Genomic DNA, 12,883 nt, shown 5'->3' with positions numbered 1-12,883 from the left:
TTGTTTATACCAATCCTATAAAGTGCCTTGGGACATTTTATTAAAGGTGCTGTATAAATACAAGTTATTGTAATTATGCGGATACACAATGAACTCATATGCTGCAAGTAAAATGCAAAAAGATTGGACATCTCATTCTGTGCTGAAAGTCATTCCCACAATGAACCACTGAAGGCAAACATTCCAATATAGTAAAGAGGGATTCCATATGCAAAGACCCCCTATCGTCAGGGAACAAGTACTCCACTCAACATCTTCTCTTAGGGTAATTGGAGCCTCCTTTTATGCACCACTGCCCATTAATTGCTGAGATTAATGGTGACCAAGAATGAAAATTGTAACATCAATGTGTGGAGAGATACTTATCTACTTGTTTTTTGATAAGGGGCTGAAATCAGATTAAAATGAGATAAAAACAAATTATTGCAAATCTATTGAATTCAGGCCTTTCAAGATGTTCAGTTGGGTGCACAAAGCTGAACCTTCGAGTAGTTCAGCCCTCGAAAAGGCTTCCAACTTAAAGCATAACAAACACGTTAAAGTGTGCAATTATTGGATAGAGGAGCTTCTTTAGCTGAATAAACCTGCAATTATCTCTCAGTTTGTTGCTTGCAAATGTTTATGAAACCATTGCAGGACCTAATATTGAATTTCAATTAACTGCTTTGTTCCCAAAGCTCTTGTTATCTTTGCAAAAACCACAAGATAGAATTGGGAAAAAATAACTGCTAAAAGCTCCTTTCTTGGCATTCGTTTCTTTGCAGTTCCAGGCCAAACTCTCGTGGGGTTTTCATTTCACTGTAAATTTGCCTAATCATGATCCAATCATGTGCAATTCAAGGCAAGAATTTGAAGAACTAGTTGAGCATTCAAATGTGGATTTACCTTGATGCTTTAAAAAGAATTAAGCATAAGGCCATCTAATTTAGATCTTGAAGGAACACTTTGATTGACCTTTCTGACTTGACACCACCCAGAGAAATAAGGCCTTTATTCTAAGAAAGAACACTAGGCCCAAGTTTCTTTCCAAATTTTGGCAAGGTGGAAATTCTGTCTGTTCCATTTGTTGTCTTGATAGTGGCCAATTATTCTTAGGGTCAGGCCCAGTTCAGTAAATTGAATAAAAAGCTCCTAGTGGAACATTCGAGTTGACTTTCCACTGACCTTGACACTGGCACATATGGGCTAAGTGAAGTTACATTCCACTCGCAGTGACCTGAATCCGCCCACATATCTGGGATTAGGTGATTATCATGTTCCCAATGTGCCACCCAGTACAGTTTCTTCCCTATGCCACCATGCCCCAGCAACGTGTTACCCCAAGGAGTGGAGACAGTCAGAGATGCACCTCAAAGGCTTAGAGCAGCGCAAGAATGGCCACCAGCCTTTGACCTCGAGGCCTGAGGTTACTTTGACAACTGTGAAAGAAATCCTGAAAGAAACCTATAAAATTACCCTCCAACCCTTGGTATTCCACGAGAACATAAGAAATAAGATCAGAATCCATTGATCCTGTTTTGCCATCCAATAAGGCCATTGGCAGAGCATCTATGTCAAATCCACTTTCGTGGCCCATCCTCATATCCCTTGACTCCATTGGTATCCAAACATTATTGATCTCGGCCTTGAATATACTCGGTGACTGAGCAACCATAGCCTCCTGGGGTACATTCACTCTTTGAGTGAAGCAGTTCCTTCTCATCTGAGTCCTGAATGGCTGATCCCTTATCCTGATACTGTGACCCCTAGTTTTTGATTTTTCACCCACAGCTCCTCAGTATCTACCCTGTGCAAGAATTTTACACATTTTAATGAGATTATTCCAAGGAATACCAGCCGAGTTTATGTAATCTTTCCTCATAATTCCCCGCTGGTCAATCTGCAAAGCACCTCCACCCACCGCACACAACCCCCCCACCCCACCCTCCTCCAACAAGGCCAACTGAGCTCCTCAAGCTGTTGCAGGCACCTAGAAAGTTCTCCAGGGTCAGCAGTGGGTCACTGAAGCAGGCAAAATCCCACCCGAACCTACCAACGCGTGACAATGCCCCGACGTTGACGGAATCTCGTTTCATGCCTTTGACATCTTTCCACCAAAGTCAGGCGTAACTGGAGGGCAGAGCATGTAAGCAACTCAGGAAGCTGTCTGAGCTAAAAATGCTGCCTGTGGTTGTGGAGGAGCCGCAGGGATCCCGGTGAGTGTGGCAGGAGGGAAGGGAGTGGGGAAACAGTCACTGGGACACATTTAGCGAAAGGTTGGGCTGGATTTTACCGACGTTGGGGTGGAAAGTGGGTCCTGAGCCCAGACTTGCCGACAGCGGGGCCCACTCGGCAATTTAGCCACAGGTGGCCTCCTCGTTGGCTGCCCGTGGGCTCCCTATGCAACTTGGGACTGTGGGCAAACTGTGGGGTAGCAGGATGCCCAATAGGAGTGTCCTACAGCGATGCCTGGCCCGCAACCCCGTGGGATGTGGGAGAGTGTGTGGGTGCCTCAAAATGGAGGCGTTCTCTGCAGCATTTGTGAAAAGTTAAACATCGCTCATGGGCACAGACGTCAGGCCACAAAAGTCAACGCCCAATGCATCGGGTTATTTTTGAAACTCTTTGCTGCTCAGTGGAAGCCTGTCCATCTTCCATTTTGTATGAATGCACAGGGAGAGGATATAACACGAGATATTCTCTTAAAAATCCTCAACTCCTTGTCACATGACAAGGCAATAGGATCGACTGATCACGACATCTTTGGCAGACACTGGTAACTATTTCTGAAAAGCCTATTCAGATAGTCTAGAAATCAAGGAGAGAAAAGAGGAACACAATCATTCCAGACCAAACGCTACTGAAGAACTGGTTGATTTTTTTTTGCTCGTTCAGGTGTTTTGAAACCTTAATTTAAGAGAAAACCGACAGCTCAGCTTCTTTCAGTAAAGTCAACCTCAGAGTGCAGGCACCTCAGAAGAATAAATACATTGATCACCAATCACCTCCAAGTGAAAATCAAATTTGCTCCCTTCGCCCAGTATATATTTTATGTTGCGGACCATTTCCTTTCAATCAAGCCTTCAGAGAATCTAAATCAGACCTGGTTTGACAGCTGCACTTTTCCTATGCTGGAACCATTTCCTTTAGCTCTCACAATTCTGCCTTCAGTGGAGTCCTCTCCATCGCTGGCTCTAGAGGGTACAGCGAGGTGACGATGTGGGCGAAGCTGATAATGATAACTCTCCAGCAGAGGCTGTTATTGAGGAGTCAGCAAATTGGCTTCCTGCTTTGTAATTTATCGCAAGGTGAATGGTACGTGGGCCAGGTCTCATTGGTGCCTTGCACAAGTGTCTACTGGTAGCGTTCGATTCGAATGGGTGATCAATGCTTATGCTGAGGTGTGCATCCTTTTACCCAATACTTAGGATTTATGAGAAATACTACTCATTTGGCATCTTATCTGAAGATAGTTCCACTAATTCATCAACTCATATCTTAATTTGTGACCCTTATATTCACCTCTTCACTTAACCATTCTCAATCAACATGATGGATTGTTTTATGTTTAGATCCTTGGGAGTTACTTTGGTAGAAATGACATCACGTTTCACAAAGCACGATGTCACATTAATTTAATTAAACATTCTAAATGGGTCCAAAGTTGGTGTCAGCCTTGGTGGTGAGTCAGTAGCTTATGAGTTCAAGTTCCACTCCAGAAACATATGCGCCTTGCAGCCACAGTGCTCTGCTGGTGGAAGGAGTGAACATTGAAGGTGGTAGATGGGATCCTAACTTGACTTCCCATTTTGTGGGAAACAGGCTGCGAATGCCTGGCCTAATTTTTAAAAACTTTTTTTTTAAACTTTTGCAACTACTTGTGGCATTTAACATTGTCAGCTATAAATTTATAGTCCTCCAGAGAATGAGGAAATATAATCTTTAATTGGCAGTGAGGTTATGTGAATTATATAGGTCTGTTGTTATGGTTACTTTCATGTGGGCAGATCTTTAAAGAACAGCTGAACTGCTTCTATCTCTCTTGTTCTATGATGCTTATATTTGATGAACCATCAATTTAACTTAAAAATAAATACAGTTACATTTGTCTAAGAGCTTGTACAGCAGCTAACATTACAGACATAAAAGATTCCCTGAAAATAATTAAGCCACTTGTGAATACCAGTCCAAAGTTCGCTGACTGCTCTGAAAACATTGTTCTGTACAACAAAAAATAAATTGCTTCACCATTTTCACATTGGTCTCAGTCTAGTTGGTGTTATTTCTTGTACTATAGAAAATGATATCATGGTGGGGGGCGGAGAATCAGCACAAATTTATTGGCTTTGCCGAATGAAGATTGACTTTCTTCCAACAGAAGATATCACTATGAGGGCTGGGGAAGTAGGAGGAATTTTCTGTCCCTTAGTTATTTTGACGCTGAAGATGTCATCCTAACTGGAAAGCGCCGTTTCCCATTTTCCTGGTGTGTTAAAGTTGTTGTCAAATTTTATGCCCTCAAAGAGAAAGGGTTGCATTGCCAAGCTTCAGTGGGTGCTTGTGTGCAGATGATTCACCAACTTATGTAAGAAGTGCCATATTTTCACTCCGCATTTCTTGTGAAAATCACAGTTGATCCCAAGGCGAATCCAATTCATATTCTCTCCCCTGCAAATACTTAACTGGTGCTTGCATTCAAATCAAGACTAAACTAGGTGCATAATAATGCAGAAAGTCTAATAAAAGGGAGGTAAATATGGGGGCAAAAATATTTAGGCACAATAGATGATCTGCGTGCAAGTTGCACCTAAAGGAAGTGCTTTTTAAATTCTCCCCAGTTTCCACTCAAACTCATTTGTATATCACGAAACACAAACTCTGCTGTGAACCCAATACATTAGGCAGCATTTTAGAACACAATTCTGAAAGAATTTTGCTTTAAAAAATATTCCTTGATACGTTCAAGAGTGATGACTTGGTGCAGTTTGATTAATATTGCTGAAAATGAGCTTAAAGCAAAAAAAATAAGCTTTTATTGTCACAGAGATAATCCTCCACCTTTGAGTAACCCAATTTTAAATGAGATACAAAAATATATATATACAGCCATTTGCTAGAATTATATTGGGGTACAGTAGTCAATTTCTTAGCAAATTAGAAATAAATTATATTCACAAGAAGAATCAACTTAATTTTAAGAACCTTTTCACAGACTCATAAATGGGTGCAACCAATGGAAACTTACTATGGTGATTAAATTGTCCAATTTTGTGGACGAGGTTGAATTTTAACCCAGTGTTTTTCTAAACTCTTACATATTTTGTATCTCAGAGCTATGCAGAGATGACACTAGTTTCCATGTGTGTAACAAGTTTTATTCACAGTGCTTTAAAATGTCTTCTCCATGTTTCAACTCTGGCTTCCAGCTCTTTCTACAGCTTTGTTTACTTTTATCAGAGCCCATACCCAGGCATAACTAATCAAACACGGTGAGCATCAATAGTAAACAGAATCACAGAATGAAACACAAAATAATTGAACACTACACAAACTAGTGCAAAAGATAACACAAACTTGATTTTAATTCACTGGACATAATTTCTGGAAAACAAAATTCTGCAATCTTTTGCACTGGCTTTGCGATTTTGGGCAATTGCACTGAAGAACCCAATACAGCCTAGTGGAAAATCTACCCCATGATATCGGATGCCATTGTGCAGAAGCAACAGGATAAAAGATCAGAGACAATCTGCTTTTCACGTCTTTCAGATAGAGTACCCAACCTAGTACTCAAGCTTTCCCTTGACAAGATCACACATACTGACCTAGCACATGAACTGTGCACGAGAGGTCACGTATAGATAAGTACAAATTTGAAGGCGCAAGCAAAGGTGAAGAACATTTTCCAAAGGAGGAAATGGGGTGAAACATGAAGTGAAAAGGTTAATTCCAGATAACAGTGTAATAAGAATAAAAGCATGGAGCATAGATTAAACTACTCAATAATGTTAACTGATGTGAACTGCTTATCATTGGACATGGTGTACAGATTTTCCTTTTTGAACAAAAAAAGATTGTTGCCTTACACATCTCTCACCAACATTGCTAAAACAGCTTACCTGATGATTGATCTCATTACTGTTTATGGAGCCTTGCTGTGCATGAAATTAGCTGCCACAGTTGTTTACATTACAACAGTGGCTACATTTAATGGGCAGTTCACCTGCTGGGAAAGGTTTCGGGGCTCCTTGAGTGTGTGAAAGATGCTATACAAATGTAAGTTTCATCCACCCATTTATTCTATTTGTCTGTGTACCTACTTACCTATCTGGCCACCTGGCCACCAACCTACCCACCTACCCACCTTCCTACCCACTCACCTACCGACCCACCCACCCACATTCCCATCCACCTACCCACTACCTACCGACCCACTACCTACCCACCCACCAACCCACCCACCCACCTACCCACCTTTCTACCCACCCACCTTCCCATCCACCTACCCACCCACCCACATACCCACACACCTACCTACCCACCTCCTCACTCACCTACCTACCCACATACCCACCTTTCCACCCACCTTCCTATCCACCCACCTACCCACCCACCCACATCCCCACCCACTATCCAACCACCTACCCACCCACCTACCCACCCACATCCCCACCCACCTATCCAACCACCTACCCAACTCCTTACCACCTACCTACACACCCACCTACCCCCTACCAACCTACCAATTTACCCACTTAGCCATTTAACCACCCACCTGCGTACCCACGTACCCACTTACCTGCCTACCCACCTACTCACTTACCTACCTACCCACCTACCAATGTACCCGTCACCATTCCCATTAGTTACTCCGATTAAAATGTAAGATGATACGCAATAGGAGATGACCTATGACAGGGATGGAGATGGTTGATGTTTAGTTTGGGTCAAGCTCAGACAGTTGCCATAGGGACAAAGGGACCGAAAGCAAAGTTGATGGTTTGAATTAATTGCTGCTATACAGAATGGGTTCGAAATGTGCTCAGGCTATAGGACAAGTGGTCTTTTGTGTGAAACCTCTGCACCCTTTCTGATAGCAATGTCAACTTCAGACTTTCAACTTCAGTCTGAGCAGAGGTTTGCTGATGGTAAGCAGAGTGACGAGAAGCTCCAAAGTTGTTGTATAGATCTCAGTTCTTCCTTGCTTTGTGAGAATTTTGCGCTGCCCTTCTAGACTTGCTGGTTGAAGTGCAGTTTTTAAAAAAATATTCTTTGTGATAACTTTGATGTTATTATTCATCTTCCCTTCCAGGTTTGCCGCTTGATAAGTGGTGCTGGGGAGGCGGATGAATTCCTACTCTGAATATTGTCACTTTTCATCAGACACGCCACCTCCTCATCTGTGATTCACTTGTTTTTTTCTGCCACACTTGATTGCAGCTCTCTTTGTATTCCTTGATCTCCTTGTCAATGTTTCCTCCTCCAGCCAATACACCTCCAGTCCTGGAGGAGTCAAGATGTTCACTTGCTGCATGTTAATGTGCTAAACTAGGATTTTTTTTCCCTGAGTGATAATTGGCTGTTCCAGTTTACTGCCAGCAGTAAAGTGGAGCTCCTGTTTAGCAAGAAGCACAGGGTTCCTACGTTTTTTAATTCTTTGACAGGACGTGGGCGTCACTGGAAAGACAACAAATTTGCTGCCCATCCCTAATTGCCCTTGAGCTGAGTGGATTGCTGAGCCATTGCAGAGGGCAGTTAGGAGTCAACAACATTGCTGTGGGGTCTGGAGTCACATGTAGGCCAGACCAGGTAAGGGCAGCAGATTTCCTTACCTAAAAGGGGCATTAGTGAACCTGATGGATTTTTACAACAATTGACAATAATTTCATGGTCACCATTACTGATGCCAGCTTTTAACTCCAGACCCTTTTTTTTATTGTTTGAATTGAAATCCCACCAGCTACCATGGTGGGATTTGAGCCCCCACCCCCAGAGAATTAGTCTGGGTTTCTAGATTATAAGCCAGCGACATTACCACTACACCACCATCTCCCCAAATGGGTGATGGAAGGTATTTGTGGTGGCGTTAACAGCTGCAAGGAATAAAGTCCATCTTCATACTTAGAGCTACAGATGTCAGGAGCACATATAATACCTCCTAGATGGAGGAAAGAGGAATTGAGCAACTAACTTGGAAATATAAAAACAACAATAACAACTTGCATTTATATAGCGCCTTAAATTTGGTCAACTATCCCAAGATGCCTCACTTTGACATTGGACAATGGTAAAGGGATATTAGGACAGGTGATCAAAAGCTTGGTCAAAGATATGGGGAGGGGGCGAGGCCATGTGGTAATTTGAAAGCAAAGATGCAAATTTTAAAATGGAGGCATTGTTCAACCAGGATTTCAATTTAAGCCTTCCTAATCCAGTATACTCTCCTGCCCGGCCTCCCAACCTATGTAAACCTGCCGAAAAGGGGAACAATATGGCTGCTGGAAATCTGAAATATAAACCGAAAACGCTGGGAAAGACTCAGCAAGTTATGGAGAGAGAGACAGAGTTAACGTTTCAGGTCTGTGACCTTTCCTCAGAGCTGGGGAAAGTAAGAGATGGAAAAGGTTTGAGCCAAGGGGTGGGTGGGACAAGGACAAAAGGAAGGTCTTTGATAGGGTGGAAGACAGGAGAGATTGGATGACAGGAGAGTTAGTCCTCCAGGGCCAAAGGGAATGGTTCTGGGGCAAGAAAAGAAAATAGGAAACAAAAGACGTTCCTGGAGCAGGTGTGCAGAAAAAGGAAACTGAAACAAGCAGACGGAAAGAAACAAAATGGGGAACAGAGTAAATCTGTGTTCATTAAAAATGCCACTGTCCATACTTAACTCACAGAAAGCCTCATTCAACCATTACTCCTGATCCAGCAACGCCTCAATTTTAAAATCCACACCCTTGCTTAAAATCCCATCATGGTCTCTGTATCTTTATCTGTCACCTCATCGAGCCCTACAACCCTCCGAGATTTCTGTGTTCCTCCAATTCTGACCTTTTGTGCACCCCTGATTTTAATCACTCCACCAATGGTGGCTGTGTCTTCAGCTGCCAGTGCACCAAGCCCTGGATTCCCTCCTTAAACCTCTCCATCTCCCTATATCTCTTTTTCCCTTTAAGATGCTGCTTAAGACCCATTTCTTTGAAAAAACTTTTGGTTAAACATCCTGATATCTCTCTTTGTGGCTTGATATCAGCGGTTTCTGTTGGTAATGCCCTTTATTAAGCACCAGCAAACATTTTGCTACATTAAATGCACTATATAAATGCAAGTTGTTGTTCCTGAAAGAAGACAGAAAGAACATGTACATACATTTCGCCTTTTTCAGCTAAACAAAATAAGTGACAGCCATTCGCTGACTTATTCCTCAAAGAAATGCCTTGATTAATCAGGGTCAAGCTGCCTGGTTTAAATTTCAAACAATGCTTGGCAGTTAACTGTCAGTCACCATCACTGATGCATTCTCCACAGCAACGCCTCTACAAGTCAGAATCCACTTGCCAATCAATTAGCACTATTTTCTCATACAGTATAAATTGTTGTTTTTCCCTTATATTGGTATTCTCGTGAAGTGTCCTGATGAGTGCAAGTTGCAAAACTTCGACATGTCTCTTTTGTCAGCAATAATCAAGTTCCGTACCACCAAACTACTAGAAGTTGTTGTTGTTGTTGTAGAATAGCAAACACAGGATTGATATGTGACCGGGATTTGCTGCGAGCTAGGGTACAGGCAACAGAGTTTTGGGTGAACTCACGTTTATGTGGGCTGGAACAGGGGAAGCCGGCTGGGAGAGCATTAGAACAGTCAAGCCTGGGGGTAACAACGGCACGGCTGAGGATAACATGGGATGAGGCAGGGGTGGAGATGGGTGATGTTTAGTTTGGTTCAGCCTCAAGCAGTTGCCAGGAGGAGGGATGGAATCAGTAATGAGAAAGCAGAGCTTATGTTGGGACCGAGCTCATTGGCTCCGATGTCCCAATATTTAGTTGGAGGAAGTTTGGGCTCATCCAATACTGGATGACGGATGAGCAGTGTGACAAATTAGAGGCAGCGGAGGAGTCAAGGGAGTTGAGGCAGGTTGGTGTCGTCAGTTTATATATGTGGAATCTGATGCTGTGCTTTTGGATGATGTTCCCAAGGGGCAGCATATAGATGAGAAATAGAAGGTGGGGTGATGGAAGGATAGATCCTTCGAGGACTCCACGGTAACAGTCCAGGAGCGAGAGTGGAAACCATGCCACTGATTCTCTGGCCACACACCTGGGGCAGAATTTTTCGCTCTGTGTGCAGGCACATACACGACCAGCTCAAGCGTGAAATAGTGCGTGATGACTTGGGTGAGGGACCTGGCGGCATTGCGCAATATTTCAGTCGGCGGGCACGAACGAGAGTCAAAAGTGCGCCAGCCAACAATTAAGAGGCCTATTAAGGCCATTAAAGTAGTGATTTACTGAGATTTTTCACTGTAGTGGTTGGCGGGCGGGTGAATTGGCCAGGCAGCCTTTGGATTTTTCATTATTAATTTAATATTAATATTAACTAAAAAAAAACGTTGGGGCAGAATTTTCATCATCCATATGTCCTGGTGACTGGATTCTGATGCGTGGACATTTTTTCCCCCGGTTTTTAAAACCTTTATCATTTGCATTTAAATTCCTCAGCTCCCTGAGGCAGCTTTCTGCCTTCAGGGAGCTTTCCTACCGCACTCCCCCCGCACCTGCGCTGACTTCAGCGCTTGCCCTCCTCCCGCCCCCATCCCCACCCCCACCCCAGCAGCACTGAGCCTCTCAGCGCGCCTTTCACGCTGGCTGCCTGCTAATTGGCCAGCCAGCATGAAATTGCGGCCAGGGGCTGACCACGGTCAGGGGTCCGCTTCCCCGGCCGCTCCCAGGCCCACCGATCGCAGGCACCCACTGGACTAAAAACACTGCCCCCCGGATAGATCAGAACAGAACCAGGTGGGAACAATGCCACCCAGCTAGACGACAGTGGAGTGGTGTTGGAGGAAGCAGGTAGGGCTACAGACAGGTCGGGAAGGATGAGGAGGGTTAATTCATCACAGCCGCACAGCAGAAAATTTGGGACATTGATGAGGACCATTTTGGTGCAGTAGGAGGGGACGGAGACTCGATTGGAGGGACTCAAACATGGAGTTGCAGGAAAGACAGGCATAGAGTTGGGAGGTGACAACACGTTAAAGGGATATGGGGGAAAATGGGAGGTTTAGTCTGTTCCAAACACTGAGGTGAAGTCCCACAGTGACATGTGAAAGGTCACTGACGGTTTTTGCACATTACCTGCACATGCACATGGCAATGATGGCACCACAAAGGATCAGAAACATCAGGAACTGCCAAAAACATTGTAGCTAGTGTACAGTTTTAAAAATTATTTCACAGGATGTGGGTGTCGCTGACTGGGCCAGCATTTATTGCCCATCCCTAGTTGTCCTTGAGAAGGTGATGGTCAGCTGACTTCTTGAACTGCTGCAGTCCATGTGGTGTAGGTACACTCATGGTGCTGTTAGGAAGGGAGTTCCAGGATTTTGACCAAGTCTTCGTGAAGGAACGATGATATATTTCCAAGTCAGGATGGTGAGTGACTTGGAGGGGAACTTCCAGGTGGTGGTGTTCCCATGTTTCTGCTGCCCTTGTCCTTCTAGATGGTAGTGGTCATGGGTTTGGGATGTGGATATGCTTTTTTCATGAAATATTCAGGAAATATCAATCTGAGTCAATCTGCAATGGTTGAAAATTCAGATGTCTTTTTATAAATGGTGCCTATCTCTCAGTATATTTAAGGAATTACTGTGCATGAATTGTGTGGATTTAATGAGTGACTGCATTTCCTGAACCCATTATAAGTACGTATGGGCAAATGTGAAATTGTCCATTTTGGCAGGAAGAATAAAAAGGAAGCATATTATCTAAATGGTGAGAGATTGCAGAGCTCTGAGGTGCAGAGGGATCTGGGTGTCCTAGTGCATGAATCACAAATCGCTAATGTGCAGGTACAGCAAGTTAATTAGGAAAGCTAATAGAATGTTATAATTTATTGTGAGGGAAATTGATTACAAAAGTAGTGAGGTTATGCTTCTGTTGTACAGGGCATTGGTGAGATCACATCTGGAGTATTGTGTACAGTCTTGGTCTCCTTACCTAAGAAAGGATGTAGGTGCATTAGAAACAGTTCTGAGATGGTTAACTAGACTAATACCCAGGGATGGGCAGTTTGTCTTATGAGGAAAGGTGGGGCAGGCAAGGCTTGTATCCGCTCGAATTTAGAAGAGTAAGAGGCGACTTAATTAAAACCTTTAAGATCCTGAGGGGTCTTGACAGGGTGGATGTGGAGAGGATGTTTCCTCTTGTGGGAGAATCTAGAACTGGGGGGTCACTGTTTAAAAATAAGGGGTTGCTCATTTAAGACAGAAATGAGGAGAAATTTTTTCTTTTGAATGGCTTGCTGCATTTTAAGGCCCCGCCCCTCTGCAACAGGGCCATAAATTTCTGCCCCAGAACTATTTTTAAACACGGTTTGAGAATAAGGGGCTTCCCATTTAAGACGGAGTTAAGGAGAAATTTTCTCTCTCAGAGGGTGGTGAGTCTTTGGAACTCTTTTCCTCAAAAGACAGTAGAAGCAGAGTCTTTGAATATTTTTAAGGCAGAGGTAGATATGTTCTTGATTAACAAGGGGGTGAAAGGTTATTGGGGTTAGGCAGGAATGTGAATTGGTGGTTACAATCAGATCAACCATGATCTTATTGAATGGTGGAGCAGGCTGAAAGGGCTGAGTGGCCTACTCCTGCTCCTAATTCGTATGCTCGAATGCACATGGTCTGACCCAATAAGAGTA

This window comes from Carcharodon carcharias, chromosome 2 (genome assembly GCF_017639515.1).
Source record: "Carcharodon carcharias isolate sCarCar2 chromosome 2, sCarCar2.pri, whole genome shotgun sequence".
NCBI classification, from domain to species: Eukaryota; Metazoa; Chordata; class Chondrichthyes; order Lamniformes; family Lamnidae; genus Carcharodon; species Carcharodon carcharias.
This window is presented reverse-complemented; position numbering follows the sequence as displayed.